This window comes from Cryptomeria japonica, chromosome 6 (genome assembly GCF_030272615.1).
Source record: "Cryptomeria japonica chromosome 6, Sugi_1.0, whole genome shotgun sequence".
In the NCBI taxonomy this organism is placed as follows: domain Eukaryota; kingdom Viridiplantae; phylum Streptophyta; class Pinopsida; order Cupressales; family Cupressaceae; genus Cryptomeria; species Cryptomeria japonica.
In genome coordinates, this window is record NC_081410.1 from 220,977,863 (window position 1) to 221,001,553 (window position 23,691).

At 38.1% G+C, this 23,691-nt stretch overlaps 1 protein-coding gene across 4 annotated transcripts in view; it reads left to right on the forward strand.

Moving 5' to 3' along the window:
* LOC131071435 (cell division control protein 48 homolog C) overlaps window positions 1-23,691 on the forward strand; it is a 352,754-nt gene that overhangs the window by 171,183 nt on the left and 157,880 nt on the right. The gene's annotated exons all lie outside the window — the stretch shown is intronic.

The window sequence follows — 23,691 nt, forward strand, 5'->3', positions numbered from 1 at the left end:
TGCTTGACAGAGAGGCAGATTAACCCCAATTGACTCCCAAACACCCGTAACGCGGAGAGATTGAAGAGATTGCCACTAACACACACAAAACAAAAGCCAAACGACAAAAAGGGCCTAAAAGCAAAGGGGGGTCCCTATCTGGGATGGGGTGATGTGTGATTAGGTCACAATAGTCTCTCCCCTTGAGATTTGATCCCAAAGTTTCCGCTATTGAAGAGATGAATGATCTAGATAAATTGACAACGGATGAGTTGCATGGGATCCTTGCAACATATGAAATGAGGACAAAAGAGGAGAAACAATCAAAGCAAGAAGCATCCTTTAAAGCTTTAAAGAAGATGAAGAATAAAGAACTCGAATCAAGTGAGAGTTCCAATGATGAATCTGATACAAAGGATGCGTATTTTGTGAGAAAGCTCAAGAAAGTATCCGGCTGCTGGCATATATAAAGGTAAGTCACCTTTTAAATTTTTTAATTGAGATAAAATAGGTCATTTTGCTGCTAAGTGTTCACAGGTAAAAAGTGAAACTAGTGATGATGAAGAAGATCATAACATAAAGAAAGGAAGTAGGCATCATCAGTACAAAAAGTGTCACAAACAATGTAGATACGAAAAGAAGAACTCTCACAAGCACAAGAAAAGCCTCTATTCCAAAGAAGATAGTAGCTCATCTAAGGAAAGCAATGAAAGTATGTGATAGAGAAGAAAATCTCTTCATGGTGATAGAAGAAAAGAGTGGCGCTTTGAAGATGAAGACAAAGGAAAAGAGAAGATGGATTCAGAAGAGGAAGGAATTGTCGAAATGGGAGGAGAGGTGGATCTTGAAGAACTTATTTGTGCCTTTAGCGAAATCAGCTTAAGAAAAATAATTTGAAGCAAAAGTTGCAGCTGCAAAAATATGAAGAAGAGATTGTGATTCAAAAGAAAAAGTGTCACATAGCCTTGAAGAAGTGGAAAAGACTATAATCAGTCTCAAGATTCAACTCAAAGAGGCAGAAGGTGTAGGAGTTAGTGGTGACTCCTCAACACTCCCAAAATCAACTGCTAGACCAAAAAAACTTCCACAAGAGAGAAAATGGAAAGAATAGCTTGCTTCATTATGCAATACTGATTGGTTGAATATTTGTTGAATATGAAATATAAAAGGAGAGGCCTTGCATATAAAGATACAATTGAGACAAGATTATGACATGTTTCTTAATCCTGTATTATGAGACAACTAAAGTGCAAAATATTAAATGACTTAGGTAACTAGAATTAAATGAAAGTCATAAAGATAAGATATGATAAGTTCTTATCTAAACAACTAAGACTTTTAGAATGACATCTACAACCTAAGTAAACTAAAGTCATGTGAATAAGTCCCCTAGTAGGAGCTAGCTAGGTTCAACACCTTTACTAGGTAGAAAGTCTTATTCACTCTAATGCTCCCCCTTAAGTGCAAGTTAGGGACTACGAAACCATGATAGGTACCCATTTACAAAGAAAATCTCTCACAAATTGAGAAAGGGAGAAAACCCATTGGGACAAAATTCCTCTCCAAAAGAGAAAAGATACAAAGAAGTATGTTGTCTTTGAAACCTACTCACGTGTTGCCAAGTCCTTGGATGATGAAGATGCCACAAACCACTCAGGTACATGCCTAATCACAACAAAAGGTGACAAACATGTAACAATTGGAAACTGATTTTGAACGAGTTCCAAAGACAAATATGATGTGACAATAGTTGTGCCATGATTGTCATCAAATAGGAGAGATAAAACCTCAAATGTTTTCTCCAAATCTGAAATGTAAGACTCCGCAAACAAAGAAGCAATGTCTAATAGATAGGAATCCCAATTAGCAAGACAATTAGATGCCTATTGCAACAAATCATTAGATGTTCTTAATGAGTCACCAACAAAAGATGAACGCGTGATCTCAATTAGAGAAGTAGGAGTTGCAAGAGAAGTCTTTGGATCATCAAGACACTCAATTTCTGCATAATATTCAACCTCTTCTAAGGTATCATCATTAAAGGAAAGATTGTCTACATCATCAAGTGGAATTTTTTAGCAAGACTCGGGAGGAGCATGTGCAGCATCTTGAGGAGGTATTGAGTATCTTAGAGAGCGAGTCTTTATATGCTAAGGAGTCTAAGTGTGACTTAAGGATGACAAAACTTCTCTACCTGAGTCACATCATCAGTGCAGAGGGAGTCAGTGCAGAGGGAGTAAGAGTGGACCTTGAGAAGATCAAGGCTATTGTTGAATGGCCTATTCCTACGAATCTCGCATAGCTTAAGAGATTCTTTGGTCTTTGTGGATTCTACACTAGGTTCGTCAAAGGTTTTTCATAGATTGCAAGCCCGCTCACAGATTTGACTAAGAAGTGAGCCTTTGAGTGGTTAGATTCAGCACATAAGTGTTTTGAGCACTTCAAGTAGGTAATGTCCACATGCCCACTGTTGGCAATACCTGATTTTACCAAACCTTTTGAGTTGGAGTGTGATGCTTTAGTAGAGGATATAGGAGCAATTTTGATGCATGAGAAACATTTGAGAGTAGGAAGTTAAGAGGTGTGGAGAGGAGCTACTTTGAGTATGATAGAGAGATGTTGGCCATTATGCATGCCTTGGCCAATTTTAGACAATACCTAGTTGGGGACAAGCTCATTATCAAAACAGATTGCAATAGAATCAAATACTTCATGAACCAAAAGGATCTCAATGATGGGCAACAAAAGTGGGTCAACAGATTGCATGCATATGATTTTGACATTGTTTATGTCAACGAAAAGAGAAACATAGTTGCTGATGCACTTTATAGAAGGCCTCACATATGTTTGTTGATAGACATTTCTGCTGATTAGAGAGAGTTAATTGCAGCAGAGTATGCTAGAGATTCATGGGCAGCAAGGGTTTGTAGAGGGCACACTTCATGATGATAAGTACACAGTGGTTAATGAGTTGATCATATACAAGGGCAGGATCTATTTGGTGCCTTCCCCATAGATTATGAGGACTTTTCATGATACACCTATGGCTGGTCATCCGGGTTCTTTAAGACTTAGAGGCAGATCTAGGAGAGGTTTACTTGGAAAGGGTATAAATGGCAGAAAGTGCCCCACTTGCCAATAGAATAAGAATGAGCACACTTACCCAACTAGTTTACCTCAACCCTTACCCATTCCAAATTAGAAGTGGGAATGTATCTCCATGGACTTCATCATAGGGTTACCTAAGTCACAAGGCAAAGATTTTATCTGTGTGGTGGTTGACAAGTTGACAAAATTTGCACACTTGTTTGTATTTTCAGTGACATACACAGTTGCATAGGTTGCTGATTTATTCTTCAAGGAGATATTTAGACTGCATGGGTTGCCCAAGAGCATTGTGAGTGATAGGGACAATGAGTTCCTTAGCATCTTTTGGTAGGAGCTCTTCAGATTGAGTGGGATTGAGCTCACTCCTAGCACTAGCTACCACCCACAAATAGATGGGCAGACAAAGATTGTCAACAAATGGGTGGCAGGGTATCTCAGGAACTATGTTTCTGGGCAGCAGAGGGCTTGGATTAAATGGCTACACCTTGGTGGGTATTGTTATAATACTACTTATCGCATGTCAATCAAAATGTTGCCATTCATGGCTTTATATGGATATGAGGCTCCCAACTTAATGGATCTATTGTTTGGGGATAATAGAGTGCCTAAAGAAAAAGACTTACTACAGGTGTGTTGTGAGGTATTCACACATCGCCCCATTGCAAAGGGGGACCCCCACTTTTTTCTGCTTTCCAGGGTAGTGTTAGAGTCCTTTGCTATTAGCCTTTACGTTGAAGGGGCATAGTTGGTCAGGAAGCCAGGAGTCAAGTGGATAGCTTTGTGTGAGGTGTAAAATGAGTGAGTTTGTTAGCCTTCAGTAACATCTAAATCACATGAGAAGTTAAGTCCATCATGAGTTCAACCAAGGAGTGAAGAAGGATTGCTAGTAAGGGCCACTTCAAATGCTCCTCTTCAGGAACGAAATTCACTTCAAGTGCCCTTAGTTGAGAGCGAAGTTGTTCCATGATCCTTATTTTGCAAGTTTGAGTGGATGGAGTGAAGCAAGGTGAGCAAGCAAACACTAAGTGTTGAGTTTCAAACCACTTCATGTGCACCTCTTGTGGAGCAAACTTCATGTGCCTCTCCCACAGATTGAAATTCTTCCTAACACTTCATAATGAGCATGACATCACGCATTAGAGTTGAGAGAGTGAATGAAAGTGAGCTAGGGTGAATTAGAGTTCTGATTTGAAATTCCTTTCATGAGCTCAGCCTCAAGAGCGAACTTCATGTTCAAGGCAGGGAGAGCGAATTTCATCTTCAAGCCTATAGGAGCGAACTTCAACGTTCAAGCCTACATGAGCGAACTTCATCTTCAAGCGTACAGGAGCGAATTTCATGTTCAAGACTACAGTAGCGAACTTCATGTTCAAGGCTACAGGAGCGAACTTCATGTTCAAGGCTATAGGAGCGAACTTCATCTTCAAGCCTAGAAGAGCAAACATCATGAATTGAGAAAGGGGAGCGAACTTCATCTTCAAGCATAGAGGAGCGAACTTCATGAACTGAAAGAGGAGAGCGAACTTCAAGTGCTTAAGGTTGAGGGCGAAAAAGATTCAAGTCCTCCTCTCTAGGAGCGAAAACCAACTTCAACTGCTCCTTCATGAGAGCGGATTTTCTCTAAATCTTCTTATCAGACTTGCAACACATAAAAAAATCAGAAATTATATTAAGGTGTGTAAAAGCTATATGCCATAAATGTTTGATGCTATACTTGTTTTGTTTTGCAGATATGAAAGGAAGATGATGCAAATTGCAAAGCAACACCTTGAAGAAATGAGAGGGGGAAGATTGCAAGATTCCGCCACCATGCAAGTTCAAGAAGAGAACTTCATCAGCAAGTACAAGGGTATCAAGGAAGGCAGAATCTTAACTCCCACGACACCATGGAGACATGAAGACATCAAAGGAGCGCGATGGAAAAGTCATACAATCACCCCAAGGCAAGCAAGCGAGGATGGAAGGACCTAGCTACCTTAATACTTCCCACCATCACACCAAGCAGCGAGCAAGCTTGTAATGTTGAGTATCAAATCTTCCAAGTCCCACAAGCGAATTGAAGTGGCATCCCAGTCATCACTCACCAAATCAAGGAGTTCCACATCAGCACATCTTGATTCAATGTAGCTGACTCACCCATGATGGCACAAATTTCGAGGCATCTACCCTTATTGTCTATTGGCTATGCCAAAGCATTGTAATTATTTCATTGGCTAGAATTGAGTTTGTTGTAACAAACCCTAATTAGGGTTTTCATTGTAAAATCTAGGCCATTGATCTCAAATTGATCCGAGCCATTGAATTGTATTGAGAGCATTATAAAAGGCTCAAGCTCTTCATTTGAAAAGTTTAATAGTTAGTGAATAGAGTAGTGAATAGTGAATAGAGCTAAGATGATAGCTAGATTAGAATAGAAGTTACATTAGGAGAAGGCAAAGATTGTTGCCAAATCTTGTTGTAAAGAGCAATTGATTTCATTGAAGTTATGATGAATTTGGTTTGTTACTTCAACAAGTCTCATGGTCTTTACTTCTCAATTTGCTTTCATGTTGATTAGATTGAATGGAAGAATTTGTTGAATGTATTTGTGTGGAATCTGTTTAGTCCATACCACTAGCCTCTTGCTAATTGTAAGTGCCTTGCGTGGTCAACTGGAATGATATGAGCTTAACTTCGAATTGTTATACATCCATTGTTTATGCATTGACTTGAATAGTGATCAATGTTTGATGATAGTAATTCGAATATCTTTGAAATGTCCTTAGAAAATTGCACTGAGCTTGTGTCAAATTGTTCAAGTTGATGGTGAGACCTCGCCTAGTAGGATTCCATCTAATCATTCATCCATCTTCTTACATTTGAGGCCTTACAATAGACATTCTCAACCCTTCATCTTTTGCGCCTTTTTTTTTTAACTCAAGCTAGTTTAGGATAAAAATGCCTCACAACATTGCAATATCAGATGACCAAGTTCCAGCGATTCAAGTATTCGACAATTCAATGTAAGTCCCCTTGTGTTACCAACAATCGCATCAACCGACTGTGCTTATCCACACGTTGTGACCTGACATACCAGAACCTTGGAGTTGTCTCACGTGATCCTTAAGATAATCTTTAGCATTTGAGAGATTTTGTTCAAGAGAGGATAAGATGACCAAGTTCCAACGATTCAAGCATTCAACAATTCAATGTAAGTCCCCTTGTGATACCAGCAATCACATCAACCAATTGTGCTTATCCACACGTCGTGACTTGACATACCAGAACTTTGGAGTTGTCTCAAGTGATTGTTAAGATAATCTTCAGCATTTGAGAGACTTTGTTCAAGAGAGGATAAGATACTTTTGGGTATTTTATTCTGTGTTTGCATGTTGTCATGTCCCCTCCTCGATCCTAAATGAAATAATTATTATTTTTAATTAATTACAAAAGAATGATTATTTGAAACCTATTTATTTATTAAATTAATATTTATTACTAATAAATATTCAAATAAAAATAAATTAATATTATATTATAAACATATTTTATATATTATAAACTATAAACATAATTTACATTTTCTTAATTGTAAATATAATTTATATATATATATATATATTCAATAATAAATAATAATAATACAATTAAAAATACAAAGGAGTAAACAATGACTAAAAGAATCATGTGATGAATAATTGTCATTGATGTCAAAGTAATTTGTGATGAACTTATTTAATGGTCAGAAGTATACTGCTTACATATATATCGTATTTTATAGTATACGTATAATTGTATAATGCTCAGAAGTATATATATTACTTATTTAATGCGCAGAAGTATACTGCTTACATATCTATCGTATTTTACATATAAGTATATTATCTACAGTATATATATATATATATATATATATATATATATATATACAGAAGTGAACCTACAATTAAGTGAACCTACAATTGATGATCTATTTATCCTATATATAGTGTAATACTCAAAAAGTATACATCATACTACACAAAGTATGATATACAAGAATCTTATATACAACATGATACGCAAAGGCAGTCCAAAGCCAGTCTACGCATAGTTTTCACTTCCGCCCCGAAATGGCTATTCGAAATAAAGCATGGGTTTATATGGCGTAAAACATTCTAATACGACCATGAATCGACATTAATAATAGAATACTTTAGTAATTAATTCCATCCTACGAATCGTGGTCATAGAAACACGATTCTTCAATAAAGCAGATACGACGTTTTGAGGAGTCGTGATTCTTCACAAAAGGATACGTATACAAATATATATGGGGGATGGAAAAGGATTAGGAAGAAATTGACAATAAACACCCTTGTTCTCAGTGGTATGCACGAGGATGGCTTAATACGTATGCTTAACATATGAAGTCTAATAATCTTTGAATGCAGAATTTAATAGTAATGTTAATAAAGATTGCTTAATTTCTTATATAGTGGCAGACCAGATCTGACGCATGTCAGATCTGTCTGCCCTTACACCCCACTAAATATAATTATTGGTCTTTAGGCATTGATCAAGGGAAGGAAACAAGAAGCATCTAGTAACATTAGATCAGTGATGAGATCAGAATTGCAGTAACCTTCTTATTCTTTGTGGTATATATATATATATATATATATATATATGATGTTGTATGCAGAATTCAATTATAATATTAACATAGACTGTAGTTGGTATAATAGTAATACTTAAATTCATAATGGTGGCAGACCAGATCTGTTTTGCGTCAGATATGTCTGCCCTTTACTACCCATTAAATATATTAATAACTAATACCAATAAGGTATATTACAGGTCATTAAGCAAACATATCAATAATTGATTATATTATTTAATTAATTTATTTATTTATGAGTATATAATCAAGTCAGTATATATATATATATATATATATATATGATGTAATATCAATAGGGTTGTAAACACATGCATTTATATATATACATAGTGTCTTAATTAGACAAATGATAATATTAGATTGTGATCAGTAAGAGTTCATGAAACAAGAAACGGAAGGAGAATATGTTTATCTTTGTTACTACTGCTAGTGTTTAAGAAGTTGGGAAAGGAGATGTTTCCATGTAGGGGACATTACAATTGGTTTGACACTTGCATTAAGAGTTATGGATGTATGATAGATGAACAATTTATTTGTTAATATATAATTGATTGAGTAGTGGAATATCACTGTTTGGATTCATGTTAAGGTGGAGATGTCACCTAATATATTTAGCTTGAGTCATAAGTATATTGAAATAGATTATTTATGGTTAAAACATGTCTAAACCTAGTAAGGGACATTACACATGTGCATAAAAACACATCAACAAGGTGATTTAGGATATCATGAAGCCATTGAAAGAAAACTTGCAATAGGTACATAATCAATAGAAGTTGTATGTTGATCAGCATTAGATAGAGTGTAGTTTTGAGGTTGGGGACATGGTTTATTTGAGTTTGCAGCCATATAGGTAGTCTACTCTCAAGAAAAGTGGATTAGAGAAACTCAATCCTAGGTTTTATAGACCATTCAGAGTATCTTGGTATGTTGGGAAGCTGCCTATGAGCTTGAACTAATGGGCGGCAGCATGGTTCATAATGTATTTCTTGTATGCAGGATCAAGAAGGCACTCGGTCATAATATGGTTCCCTCATCTGAGTTGCCACCATTGGATGAGGGGAAGTTGATAATAATTCCAGATGCCATAATTGATACTAGAGAGAGGACACTTTGGAAGTGGGTGATCAGATTATTTTTTTTCAGATGGAAGAACTTGCTAGTAGAGGATGCCATGTGGGAGAATGATTAGATGTTGCAGCATCTAGAGCTGAAATTGCTTGAGGACAAGCAATTTTGGGAAGGGCGGATAATAATGTCCTTGTTGTGACTTTATCACACATCGCCCCATTGCAAATGGGTCCCCCACATTTTGCTTAGCTTAGGTGTCTTAGTTAGGTTATCTTCAAGCTTAGTAGTAGTTTCATAGTCCTTAACCTTTGCTCTTGAGAAGAGATTGGTTGTGTGAATGATAGAGTTGAGGTCATGTTGCTTAATTGCTAAGTGTTAGGTTGTCAATGCTGTCATATTTTCAATATTAAGAAGGTTGTTGGGTCATTGAAGTTGTCAGGTTGCTAGGGGTACAGGATGTCATTAGGAGTTGTTGATTGCACATGTGGTGGTAAGCTTGCTTGTAATTCCATTAGGAATTGAAAGTACTACACCTAAGGTCATGAATTACAAGCTCACATTTTGTAGGACTTAGGTGAGGAATTAGTGTCAAAATTTGGCTAAGTCAGGAGTCAACCCCCTTATACCACGTACAAACTTATGCATACCCAAAGGGGGTACGTTGTGAATGGTCTAAGTTTTGAACCAAAAGGTGGTAAATCTAGCACAAAAGGTTGTGTAAACAAAAGGTCTTCATGCCTCTCTAGTTATGCACACTACCCTTCCATATGCATTCCAACTTGCATTTATGCATGACAAATGTTAAATTCCGTCCTCCTGATGTTGGATTCCATTCAAAATGTGTTTAGGTTTGGATTCAAGGGGACCTCGACTTGTATTTTCTATAAGACTCCCCCTTATGTGTGCTCACCTTAGTTGTGCCAGCTTACCCTTCATATGCGTTCAACAAGATTTTATGCAATTAAGCCCCTAAAATGTGCTCTACCACCTCAGCTTTGTGCAAGGGCACTCTCAAATCCCGGTTGGGCACCTAGCTTGTGCAATAACATTGTTGAATCCCGCTCCACTCTTTGTAATGCCAGGCTTCACTAAAAACCTTCTTTGTTTTGTGCAAGACCCCATGGCAGTTATGCCCTTCATGTTGTGCACACCACTAGCTTAGATGCGCTCAGAAAATTCAGAGATGAAACATAAAACTCGGACTTGTAATCTACAATCCGACCCTAAAGGTATCAAGCCTGACCTAAAGGAGACTAAAACGAGACTTAAGGAATGAAAATCAGACCAAGGGAGATGTAAACTCAGACTTGCACATGGGGAATTAGGCGTAAGGTATCCAAAAAATAGACCTAAACCCTAATTTTCAGAGCAAAATTAAATTAGAACGAAATGTGAATCTGGTGAAGTGATGAATGTGAGGGTTTAGTCCTTCATTTATACCTGTCAAATTCATGAATGAAGATAGCCGTCTTGAGGGGGAGGTAAGAGAAAGTGAAGAATGAATATAGCTGAATTAAGTTTATTCAAGGTAAGTGAGAAATTCCGCCCAGAATTACACTCAAGACCACCTTAAATGCACTTAGCTTGTGTTTGAAAACCCCTTAAATGCCCTCCCTTTACCCTTCATTTATACCTGTCAAATTCATGAATGAAGATAGCCGTCTTGAGGGGGAGGTAAGAGAAAGTGAAGAATGAATATAGCTGAATTAAGTTTATTCAAGGTAAGTGAGAAATTCCGCCCAGAATTACACTCAAGACCACCTTAAATGCACTTAGCTTGTGTTTGAAAACCCCTTAAATGCCCTCCCTTTTGTGCATCATCACCCTCCAAACCCGCTCATAGGTGGAGAAGTCTTAGGTCACCCCCCATCCCCCCAATTGAGGATGAATTCAAATTTTAAATGGGTGAAATGAATAATTCAAGTCGTCTTCTTCATGAATAAAAAACGTTTTAAAATGCAAGGTAAGGTCGGTTGGATAGTTTAAGAATTTAGTTGATGAAGCAGGGGAGGATATAAAGAGGGGAGCGAACTTGCCCATTTCAACACAATCGAAACAATTCAAGCCATGAACAAGCAGATACAACCAAAACAAGAGCAGAGAGGTGCGAACTAGGGACAGATCAAGGTGAGATCAAACATGAAAAGGATAAGATTGTTTAAGTTTAAAGCAAACTCCTCATAGCATATTCAACTTTGTGCAAGGTACCCCCTATAATGTGCTCAACCTTAAGTATTTTGCAGGATAGCTTCAAAACAAAGTGTTTAGAGTTATGCAACAAAGGTCTTGTAATCCGCCTAGGGCAACATTGTGCATGACCACCTAGGAAATGCAGTATGCAGAGCTGAGTCTCATATGTGCTCAGGTGAAGGGGTTCAATTAAAAGAAAAATCTGATTAAAAACTTTAGCATTCAGTTAGAAGAAACGAAACTCATATCTTATTCCAACTTGAGACAACAAGAATACCTAGAGCACTAAACTTAGACGATCAGACCTAAGGACCTGAAGATCAGACTTAATTTGCAGCTAGGGACCTGTTGATGTGTGTTTTATGCACATAACATTCAGAATAAAATACCAAAGTACTTTGCCCTCTCTTGAACAAAATCACCTCAGATGCTAAGGATAAGATCAACTAAAATGATTCCAAGGTTTCTACAGTCAGGTCTTGACGAGTGGGTAACTCAATGGTCGATGTGAATTGCTGTTTTCACTTGGGAACTTACACAATTGTTCGAATTAACTTTGCATATCATGAATATGGAATGGGTGTGCTGATAACTTAGAATTTGGCAATGTAGTTTTGGACTTAATTCTAACAAGACTTTCTAAAAAGACGAACAAAAGGGGAATAGGGTTCAGGAAATCTATTTTAAGCCTAGGAATGTAGGAAATGATGAACAAATTTAGTGGAATCAAACTAGGCAAGGTCTCACCATCAAGTCGAACAGATTTTGACACGAGCTTAGTGCAATCATCTAAGGGGTATCTCAGAGATATTCAAATTACTAGCATCAAGCATTGAAACCATCCAAGTTGATACATAACAATGGATATGTAATAATTGAAGTTAAGTTTGCATAAATTTCCAATTGACCACGCAAGGCACACTTACAATCAACAAGAGGCTAGTGGTATGGATTAATAGATTCCACACAAATATACTCAACAATTCTTTCATTCAATCTAACAAACATTGAAAGCAAAATCTAAATCTAAAATTCTAATCTAACTTGGAGGAATTGAGAATCTTGAATGCAAAACAACACTTGAAAAACAAAATCACTATCAAGTCGAAAAATGATTTATATTCAAAAGCTACAGCATATACCAACAATTCTACAAAAACTCTCTCTTACAAATGAGAGGCAATGAGGTATATATAGAGTCTCATAGAAAAGGGATGGCCAAGATTGATTCAAGATCAACGGCCAAGATCATGCCAACAAAACCTTAGAGTTGCCCTAATTAGGGTTTACATAAAAAATGGTGCCACCAACATATGGCCCAATAGAAAGATACCTAGTCATCAAATAAGGAATCTTCTAGAAGATTCCGTCCTACACCTCTCTCTCTCTCCTAGCATACTCCAAGAATCTAGCCAATACAAAATCTAACTCCTCCATGGAAATGCTGGGTAAGGTATCTTGCTGTAAATCAATCACGTCCAATGCATCTGAGCAAGCATCCAAAGTGTTCTCCCAATCTGGCATGAGCTTTTGGAAATTATGAACATGAATCAACAAAGAGACCAAGTCATCGATCTGACTCTTCTTCAAAGAGTCCAACTGATTGAAATACATGAATTTCATTTTGTCTCTCAATTCTGCTAAGTGTAACCCACTGGCTTCACTGACATCAACTCCCAATAGTTCCTCAGTTGAGGCAAGGATCTTCAACTGAATATCATGAATAGATCCTTCCATCTTTGCACAACTCATTTGTGCGCTCTCATAAGTCGATTTTTTCCCAAACTCCCCTAATCCTTCCAACTTTCTTATCTGGATCAAATCTTTCTCTTTTCTTATATGTTGCAAATCGATAGAATTCAATCTCTTCAACTGCTGTGCTAGCTGCTACTGTGGATTGGCAAACCTCCAATGTCTTTCCCACTGAATAGGAAATGACATACCTGTTCTGTGCTTTTCCTTCTGGATAGAATCAAACTCTAGAAGCCGTCCAACCACTTCCAACAAGATCATTCTGTCAGTAGGATACCTAGGAATCTTGTAAGGTTTGGATTGGAATCCATGAATCCTTAGGTATGTGAAAGTGGGAAACTGTACGTACCACGATCTATATTTCTCTATCAACTCTGTTGCCTCCTTGGACAACCTTTTGTGGATTCCGCCTTGCAACATTCGCGTGATGCACATAGTGAATACATCATTCACTCTCTTATAATCTTCAATTCGATACATGTTCAGCTGTGGATAGCACTCATAACTCCTGAATTGTTCTTGCCCATTCCCGACTTCACCCATGCATATCGATCCCTTGCAGGGAACAAATCGTGCAAGCAGGTACACCAAATAGGAAGTCATGGCGAATGACCTGGACCACTCCACATTCCTCAACTGAAAATCCAGATTGTCACTTATGATTCTAGACCAATTTATCAAAGTTCCTTTCAGACAATCGTGGATGAAATAGAACATCCATCCATCGTATATTGCACCCTGCGGCATTCCCATCACTCGGTTAAGAAGGAATACTAAATCACTATATTCATCTTTGAAGTCTGTGGACATGATTGTCTTGGGAGCCTTGGAATAATGAGTCCTAGGATCAATCATCCACTCCTTGTTTACTACGTGTTGATGTGTTTTTTATGCACATGCGAACACATAATAAAATACCAAGGTATCTTATCCTCTCTTGAACAAAGTTTCCCAATTGGTGAAGATCTCGCCGAAGGATCAATCGGAGCAACTCCAAGGTTCTGATATGTAGGGTCTCTACGTGTGTATGAGCTCTTGCGGTATGATGTGATTTTGCTGGAATCACAAGGGGACTTACTTTCGAGGACCTGCATGTCTGATTTGCTTTGGATATTACTGGAACGTGGAATTTCACCGGCCCTTGATTTTGAAAAAAGGAAAAAGGATAAGGGTTGGAACAGGATCTATTTCTAACACTAAGAACATAAGAGCAATGAATGACCTTTGATGAAATTCTAACTAAGTCTTGCTTTGACATCCTAGGATCATCTCCACAAGATTAGTGCGATCTTCTGAGGAAAGCTTTATGATGTTTAGATCACCACTACAAGCATGGACACTGTTAGGTTGATGCATATCAATGAAGAAGCGATAATCGAAGTTAAGCTTAAGCTGAATGATTCCAGTTGACTACGCAAGGCAAGTCTGCAATCAACAAACTGCTAGTAGTATGGATATACGAATTTCATCGTTGATCATACAAATTTCTTCCATTCACCTAATAACATGAAATCAAATTTGAGAAGTATAGAGACCATGCAAATTGTTGAATCGACCCATAGAATTCACCATTTCTTCAATGAAGTTTACAAGTCTTTTGCAACAATATCTTGGCAACAATCTTTGCCTTCTCTTTCTACTCTACTCTAAAATGCTACTAATTATTGACTATTCTCTCTAACTATTTCCTATTCTTTGACTATTATTTTTAACTATTAACCTTTACAAATGAGGAGCCAGGGCTTTATATAGAGAACCCTTTACAAACAATCGACTTTGATTGACTTAGAATCAATGGCTAGGATTTATAAGATAGAAACCCTAATTAGGGTTTGTTGTAACAAACTTCCTTAGCCAATGAAAATTACATTGCAAGAGTGAGGACCAATAGGAAGTAGGGGTAGGTACACCGAAGTTTGTGCCGCCTCTGATAAATTAGATACCTTGAATCTGGTCATGCTGAGGTGGGCCAATCCGACCGAAGATATGATGACTGGGATGCCACCTTGCTTAATGCTTGTGACTTGGTTGATCCTCCACTGTCCTTGATATGATGAATGATGTATTTCCTTTGCTTGACCAGGCTTCCTTATTCTCAAGTCTTCCTTCTCCAGTAGCATATCTCGCCCTGAAATGCTGGCAAAGCCTTTCTTTGTCATCTTGTGGTAGAATGAGGTCTTGAGGCTAACTTGAACTCCTTGAACACCCCTAGTCTTCCAACGCTTGAAAGCACCTTGAGTCCTCCCTTTTTGCATGTGGAACGTCCTTGATGATGATGGACTGGAAGAGGTCGTCCTTGCCCTGGCCTGGTTTTCTTCCATCTGCAAAACCAACCAAAAGGTGATTAAGGACACATAATGAATTCATTCTAACATAGCATTTCCTACCTTAAATCATCAATAAGAAGACATTAAAATGAAGTTTGCTCAAGATTCTCCCCAGGGACAGGCCCTATAAGAATTTCGCTTTGGACCCTTTGGAAGGGTCGGGAGCAAAATTTGCATTCCTGGCCTAAATTCTTCTCACTTTGTGACCATGCTTGCTTAGATGCATGCCTAAGGATCCCTTTAATATCAACCAATACCAAGTTTGAGGTAAAATTGGAGCAAGATGGAGTCTTTAAGGATTTCGCTCTGGACCCTCTGGAAGGGTCAGGAGCGAAATTCTTATTTAGGCTCAAGTTCTATCATCCACTCCAAAATGTCTTCCAAGGCAAGCATACACTAGTCTTCTCTCCACCAAGGGTTGGGAATCCATCTCTTGACCCTCATCATGAGCAAATTAGGTGAAATTGAGAATTTCGCTCTGGACCCTTTGGAAGGGTCAGGAGCGAAATTCTTGACTTGCTTGTTTTCCTTCACCTAAGTCTACTCTTTTCACTTTTCATACCTAGACTTCCATTTTTGAATCCCTCTCTCAACATGACAAAACTTGCTTGACCCTCAAAATGGCTAGAAAGGAGAATTTCGCTAAGAATCAGGGCCAGGGACAGGACCTATTTAGGGTTTCGCCCTGGACCCTTTGGAAGGGTCAGGAGCGAAATCCTTGTCCTAGCTCAAAATCTTCGTTTTTGGTGGTCAAAATCCATCCAAGGGCAATCCTAGGGGCATCTCCCAACTTCTCTCACCTTGGTCTAGGCTTGGCTTGGCACAAATTTTGGAAGATAGAATAGGTTTTAGGATTTTCGCTTTGGACCCTTTGGAAGGTTCAGGAGCAAAATCCTTGCTCTTGAGCTTATTCCTTTATTCTTCCATTCAATTCACCTCAAAGGCCAAGAAAACGTTACTCCATTCCTATCTAGGCCATAAGAACCAAAAGTTTGATTTGTTTTGAAGGGGAAATAGGTGATCTTAGGAATTTTGCTCTGGACCCTTTGGAAGGGTCAGGAGAGAAATCCTAGTTTTTTCTTAATTCCTTCATATTTGTTGATTATTAGCAACCCAAAGCTATGCCCAAGGACATCTTCAATCCTAATTCACCTTGACCCACACTAGACTTGGCACAAAATTGAGAGAAAAGAGTGGTTTTGTGACATTTCGCTCTGGACCCTTTGGAAGGGTCAGGAGTGAAATTCACACTCTAGGCTTGATATTTCATCTTTTCAACTCCAATCTTCTTTGCAAGGCAAATATACACCACTCCACTTGCATCCACGCCATAGGAACCAAGGTCTTCACCTCATCTAAGGAGAAAATGGGTGTTTTCAAGAATTTCGCTGTGGACCCTTTGGAAGGGTCATGAGCGAAATTCAAGTTTTAGGCTAAATTCTTCATCTCCTCTACCTTTAGTCACTCCCTAAGGCAAAAAAAACATGTCAAACACTTCCCAACATGCCTTAGAAACTAAGAACCTGGTCTGAACAAGGAAGAAATTGAGGTCTATGGGGATTTTCGCTCTGGACCCTTTGGAAGGGTCAGGAGCGAAATCCATGTTCTTGGTTGGTTTCCCACTTCCTTCATCCAATTCTCCTTCAAACTTGATCGAATTCAAGCTCCTTTCTTCTCACTTAAGTGAATCTACCATCAAATTAGCTCAAGACAAGGTCATTTTCATCATTTTAGGCAAGATAGAGGGGCAAACTGAGGATTTCGCTCTGGACCCTTTGGAAGGGTCAGGAGCAAAATTTCCATTCTAGGTTGATTTTCACCATTTCATCGCCTCAAACCTCTTTTCAAAGGCTAGAACACCTCAAGGTCACTCCAATCATGCCTTAAAAGTTCAAAACTTGGCCATAACAAGGAAGAAAATGAAGATTATGTGAATTTCGCTCTAGACCCTTTGGAAGGGTCAGGAGCGAAATTCTTACTTGGGCTCATTTCTCACCTTTTTCCTCCCTATCTTGGCTTGAATATAACTTCTTAGGCCTCCTCCTATCATCATCAAGTCAAATTGCTCTCAAAGTGGCATTTATTTCAAGGTCTTAGTGAGAAAATAAGGTCATTCAAGAATTTCGCTCTGGACCGTTTGGAAGGGTCAGGAGCGAAATTCTTGTTTAGGCTCAAATCTTGACTTCATTTTCATATTTCCTCACTCCAAATAAGTGTTTTGCCCTCATTAATGCCTGAGAATGAGTTAGTTGTAAGTTTGGATCAAAGTAGAATGTCCTATAGAGGAATTCGCTCTAGACCCTTTGGAAGGGTTAGGAGTGAAATTGAAATTCGCTTTGGACCGTTTGGAAGGGTCAGGAGCGAAATTTGACATTTTGGACTCTCCGTCATGATTCATATATGGAATATAACATTTAAGTATAAGTGCCATTTCCCTATATCTTTCTTCTTTCCTATACTTAAAGTTATATTCCATATATACTGTCAGGATGTTTGAGAGTGGTTACGGACCTCCAGGAGTTATAATGCAAAATCTAGTTTTTGGAGGATTCTTCAATTTTCCAGACTTAGTCAAATTTCAGGATCAGGATGACATTCCAGACAACCAAATTTCAGGACATTTGAAGATCAGGATGACATTCCAGACTTCATCACTCACCAACTTGACCTAACTCAGACCTTCAAAGAGGATATTCACTCACCAAGCCTCATTGACCTCCTCAAACTCAAACAAGACACAATTAGCAGCAAGAGCAAAACTTTGTCCTAAGGAAGACTTTCAAAGATGACCCTAACCCAGAGCATCCACTGACTCACCTTTAGCTAAAACAGAGCTTGCTCTCTTAGTGATCCCTCTAGCAACACTCAGCACGCAAAGGCTAATAGATAGGACCCTAAAAGACCTAGAAAACAAACTCTAGAAAGCAAAAAGTAGGGGTCCCCATTTGCAATGGGGCGATGTGTGAATACGTCACAACACTATGGTTTTACACGCATCCACCTTCTTATATCTTTCTTCATATTCATCCTTAGTTATATCTTTCATGTTTGCTCCACGTGGAATTCCAAACACCTCAGCAATCGCATCCTCAACAAGGTAGGCAATGATGGCACCCTTAGGAGTCTTAATTATTCTGGAGCGAGGATCATAACATCGTGTACACTCCAGGATAAGCTCATTGCACTGTATGGATCGCGGGAATCTAGCGGCCTGATAAATACCACTCTTCATAATGTTCACATAAGCTGGGGAAGGAATCTGGCTTCCGATTCTGAACATAGGCTGTCGCATCTGGCTCATGTTCAGGAAATGCATGTTCGTGTCTGTAATCTCCTTCCATCTGGATGACATCTTGGATTTTGGATAGAATCTCATCTCAACTATCCTCTGTTGTTCTCTCCTATCCTTGAGTCTGGACTTCAACATCGTACCTGTACGAAGCTAGAAGTTAGAACTTCGGAAAATCAATCCTAATAAGCTATTTTCAGAATTAAAAAAGTTCTGATTTCTTAAAATGTAGACAAATTTAGGAATGGAAATCAAGAGCTTTGTTCATATTTAAACGAATTCTGAAAATAGTTCGTAAATACATAAAATTAGGGTACAAGACCCTCATGAAAGCTCATAAAATTAATCATTTTCAGACTTAAGAAAGTCTGAAGACACCTCCTTACACTTCGGAAATTTACTAAAAATAGAGCGCAAAGGAGCATACCGGATCAAGAAATGACTACGGAAAGGTGTGAAAAGGATAAGTTTCACACGAAAAATGTCTGAGGCCTGTTGCAATCGTGTGTTATGCAAAATATATGATGAAAATCAATTTCTCAAGGCAAACATGGGTAAATCTGAGCATGTATGTAGGGCTGGAAATGAAAGTTAAATCTGAAGACAAGTCTGAAAATGGAGTTTTTAGACCTACTGGGACCCTTAGGAATGAAGATAAACTCAGAAAATGGTTCCAGAGTGAAGCAAAAATGCTTCCAAAATGAAATCGCCTAGGTTGACAAGTGGCTGGAAATGATTATTTTTTGAGGACAGCCACCTACCAATGGAGTTTCAGACCTGTAACAGCATGTAAATGGTCTGAAAATACACACAAAACTCCACAAAATTCTTTCCAAATGCAAATTGTCCAAGTTGGAATTAGCTGGGTAATGAAGAATGAAGTCTGAAAATTAATTACCAGCCAACAATGGAGGTCACATAAGTCTGAAAAATGGTGTAAATCAGATCTGAGAACAATTATCAGCAAGTTCCCAACAATGGCGGCACCACCCAAGGAGATACAATCACCAAAATGAAGGTAAAAACCTCCCAAAACAAAAATCGCCTAACTTCAAAAATGACGCCACCTTCCCAAAATCGCCAAAGTCTGAAACTGATGCTTCAAACACACTCAAATGGCAGCTAAGAAAAATCGCCTTGGCTGGGAATGGAGGAAAAATGAACAATAAAACCAATCTTCAGCCCAATGTGTCAACTTGACACTTCGCCAAAATTTGCCAGCTGGAGGAAAAATCGCCTAAGTAAGCACACACTTGGCAAATATAATAATAATATAATGCTGGCCTCCTCTTTTAAACTTGCTTTTGCCTTGAGTTTTCACCACACAAGCAATGTGGGATAAAACATTTGCTCTTTTACACACTTGTGGGGAAAATCAACTTGCCTGGGAAAATAATAAATTATTAATATTAAATTGCAAGTCATTTATTAATTGTTAATTGTTTTTATTTTTTAAATAATCCTCAACATCATTAAAAACAATTAAATTTGGGTCACGCCATTAAAAAGATTTTGAAATTTCATCCAAAATTGGACCCATGGGGAAAATCGACGCCTATTTGGATTAAAAATCTAAATAAAAATAATTAAAATTCTCAAAAAATGTACATTGGGGAAATTCGACCCATGTCTGGATAAAAATCCGGACAAAATTTCATCATAAATTGCACAAAATTGCCTTCAAGGGAAAATCGATCGAAGTCTAGAATCAAAATCCTGACTAAAATCAATACTTTGGCCAAAGAACACCTCTAGGTGAAAATCGAGCCCAATCTGGATAGCAATCCAATCCAGACTCAAAAATCTTCAATTTGCACTTGGTGGAAATTTGCACCAAGTCTGGAATCACTATCCGCACTAAAATCCTCAAAAGTCGTCATGAAAAGATTTGGTGGAAAATCAATAGTCATCAGGAATCCTCATTGAAATCATCGGCAACTTCATCCACACTCCCTAGGGGAAATTCGAAGGTAGTCAGAAAATTCCCAACACTTGGATAGAATTTAATCATCCTGGTGGAAAATCGCCCCTAGTCTGGATTTTGAATGGGGGAACAATAAGGCATGTCTACATTCCAGGGGAAATCCATGTCCAGATTGGATTTTGAGTGAGGAAAATCATGGGTAGTCAAGAATATGAGGGAAAAAGCACCTCTAGTCTAGAATTTTGACCTTTTGACCCTTAGAAAATGGATTTTCATTAGGAATATGATCATGTTTCCACTCAAAAGCACTAGGAAACTTCAAAACTCAATAAAACTCACCTGGACTTGGGCAAATTTACCAAAAATTTGAGCGAAACACAAGGAAACCTATTAGGATAAAGTGCAAAATCAAATTGAATAACTTCTTATGAGTGAGAAAACAACTCCAAGAGTTCCTAAAACACCTTAGCACTTAAAAATCATCGACGTGGACATTCAAAAACACGTTAACGCTCAAAAGGTCTACACTTAGACAAAATTAGGATCATTTAAAATCTCAACTTTACGTGCTTGATCCTATAACTTCAAAAAACCCTAAATGATAATTAGGCATGATAAAAATCCGAGACTCGGGCATGGGAACTCAAAAATGCCCACTATGCTGCCAAAACCCTAAACTAAAAACGCAAGAAGTAGGAAAGAGGGGGTCCCCGTTCGCAATGGGGCGATGTGTGAAAAGGTCACAACAGGACCGAGCAGAGGTTGTTTTGTAATGAATTGGTGTTCTAGACTAGGGCACCTTTTTATCATTTATAGGCAACATCGTACTTTTGCCAACAATTATATGTAGTGAGCTAGCTTTGTGCATGGGAAGGTTTCAAGTGTGCCCACTTCCCTTTGTGCATGACAACCCTCAAAACCCGCTCAAGGAAAACTTTGTGTATAAGGCCCTCAATATGCACTCAATGTTGAAGAAGAATAATGTCTGATCAGGTTGTGTAGACACACCCCTCATTTACGCTGAAGAGTAAGTCGTATAAAACTTGGTCCTTAAGTCTACATTCATGATGCAAACAGAGGTCAAAAGAATATCAAAGTTGTGCATACATAGTTGTGAAACCTGCTCGACTATGATTTGTGTAGAATTACATCAAAGGTGTGCCCTAGTTGTGCAATAGGATGCTTAAATTGCACCCTTATATGTTACAATGGTAACAAACCTGCACATGAAAGGAGTATTTAACAAGTGTAGAAGGCGGTTTGGAGGGTGATTTAATGGTGTTTTATGCAAATGTTCTCATTTACATCGATTGGTTTTCAGGTTCTGATTTGAGGGTAGAGGGACATTCAAGATAATGGCGGATCAACAACTTGAAGATCATCATAGCTACAAAGACTCATGGCATGATGAAAGATGGTGGTCTACACTCAAGGGCTTAAGCAAGATCAAGAAGATCACACTTACAAATACAAGGAGGCAAATCAAATGAAGTACTCAAACATAAAAAAGGAATTTCAAGGCAAGAAGGATAACTTCACCACATGAGAAGATGATCAATATAAGTTACACAATGGAGATGGACTTGAATTTCCCTAGGAAATCCAAGATCCAAATGGATAGTACTTCAAGGGTGATTTGTCCATGCAGATATAGATCAACAAGGTTTGCTCATCAATGAAGGGCTCTACATTCAGATAGACTACATGGAAAGACTCCAGTTACACTTAAAGGTACCCCTCTCCACATCGTGGCAAGATATTCAAATTAGAGTTACAAGGGAGATCAAGGTCAAGTGTACCATGAACAAAGCGTTCTACATCAAGTATAGGTAGCATAAGGTCTACATGAAAACTTCATCAAGCTGGAAATGCAACACAAGGGGGTAAATCAAGCAACATCAAGGTATTCAAGGCTAGCATAACATATGTATACCCCCCTATATTAGGAACATGTTCACAAGGATTGCTAGGAGGTAGAATGTTTAGGATGAAAGACATCACAAGGAGGTGAATCCTCGAGTATAAGGAAGATGGAAGAATAATCGTGATCAAGGAATGGAGATAGTTTCAGTAGAGTTAAGCAAAGTTAGAAGGTTGACTTGATCACAAAGATGATACAATTTGGGAATATGCCCCATTTTCATCACATTGAGCACTTGGATAATGTTGGGTATGAAGAGATATTACCCCATCACAAACATTTCCTTTTGATGATCTACAAGGCAAACTAAGGTGGCATCCTATTCATCACCAACCACTCAAGTTGTACAAGTCGGCATGTCCAAGTTCATTGAACTTGATTCATCTATGGAGAGAGTGAGTGACAGATGACAATGCATTGGAAATTGTTCTATATATCTAACCTCATGTTTCATTGATCCAAATTCTAAGGACACGTGTCCTATGTGATGCAATTTTATCATTGGTCGAATGGAGCTAGTTATAACTAACTCTAATTAGGGTTTTATCATGTAATCTCGAGCATTGATATCGAATCAATCTGAGCCATTGAATTGTAATGAGACCTCTATATAAGGCTCAATGCTCTCATTTGAAAAGGGGTTAATAGTTAGAAATCATAATTAGGAAGCAAATAATAGTAGAGTTGGAGGAAAGGAGATTGTTGCCAAGACTTGTTGTAGTAAACATACTACTTTCATTGAAGAAATGGTGAATCTTGCGAGCTATTTCAACTTGTTGCATGGTCTCTACTTCTCATAGTTTAGATGTGTTAGATGAATGGAATATCTTGTTGTTGATGAATGGTGAAGCCTAATGTTCATACCACTTGGAGTTTGTTGATTGCAAATTGCAGTGTGTGGTTAGTCTAAACTTGATTAAAAGCTTAACTTCAATTGCTATATGCTCATTGTTCATGATGTTGGTGTGCATAGGTTATATGAAAATCATTCGCCTATCCTTAGGAGATTGCACCATCTTTATTTAGTTGTTTCCTCATGGTGTAGGAAAGCTTTGTAATACCCCTTGCCTAATCTGATGTTAAACTTGTTGTTTAAGGCTTGAGGAATATTGTCAAACAATTCACATATAATCTTCTAGCTTGCTGGTCTGAGTTATCAGTCTGATATTAATATCCCTTGTCCAATCTGATGTAAAATTTTTTGCCATTTATAACACAAGGAATATTGTTAAACAATTCACATATGATCTTCTAGCTTGCTGGACTGAGTTATCAGTCTGATATAACTGCATGTTATTGACACCAAGGCACAAGAAATGCTTGCAAACAATTTCTATAATATCTAAACTATAGACTCAATGCATTAATGACTTCTTTTGATCTTTCCAATGCATATATATGAATTCCGAATGAAGAACGTGCACCTACAGCCAAGAGGTATTTTCACAAACACTTGGCATGCAAACTACTATTATCATGAATATGGAC